The sequence below is a fragment of the Echeneis naucrates genome, chromosome 22 (genome assembly GCF_900963305.1).
Source record: "Echeneis naucrates chromosome 22, fEcheNa1.1, whole genome shotgun sequence".
NCBI lineage: Eukaryota > Metazoa > Chordata > Actinopteri > Carangiformes > Echeneidae > Echeneis > Echeneis naucrates.
This window is the reverse complement of record NC_042532.1, coordinates 1470333-1470959: the sequence shown is the minus strand read 5'-3', so window position 1 is coordinate 1470959 and position 627 is coordinate 1470333. Positions and strand designations below refer to the sequence as shown.

Sequence of the window (627 nt, the reverse complement as noted above, 5' to 3'; positions counted from 1 at the left end):
CAGGGGAGAGCGCGAACGCAGTCCCCCACTACCAGAAATGATGCAGTCGAGATTCCCACATTTGGGGAATTCGCAGTGGTCAGCACAACCGGAGTGCAATGATTGAGCCTCGCCCTGGGTGAACCACCTTCTTGATCACGGTATCTCCCCTGCCAGGTAAGTATGACTTGTTCATCACACTGACCGGGCCCTCTTTCCCCGACACACCTTCTGCACTCACGGTGCTGCTGACCTTAAACATGAGAGAAGCCAGAGTCCTCCGGGGCTGTGAATGCGTGGGCAATCTGTACAGACAATGCAGGTTGACAAATTGGATGTCTTTTCCTTTTCATTTTAAACATCATACATTGATCGCCCATATGATACAAATACCAGGAGTATAAATCAACAATTTAAGCGAGAAGCAATACAGTTGCAGCGGCAAGAAGCCCCAAGGAATGCTGGCAAAACAATTGCTGACTGTCAATGCCTAAATGACCGGGATTATAATATTACATCTCCACTAGCAGATTTACTGTGTACCATGTAATTAAGTTTCTTTTTTTTATCTACTTTTGAATCGCATGTACGACAAATTGAAACTTATTTCTGTTCCAACGGCAGCGGGGCAAATGAAAGACAAATATA

The 627-nt window shown here is 45.5% G+C and overlaps 1 non-coding gene across 1 annotated transcript; it reads right to left on the bottom strand.

Moving 5' to 3' along the window:
• Positions 1–164, bottom strand: LOC115036461 (U1 spliceosomal RNA). Its single transcript, XR_003840395.1, has one exon. It is a non-coding gene; the product is annotated as a U1 spliceosomal RNA (small nuclear RNA).
• Between the last annotated feature and the right edge of the window lie 463 nt (positions 165–627).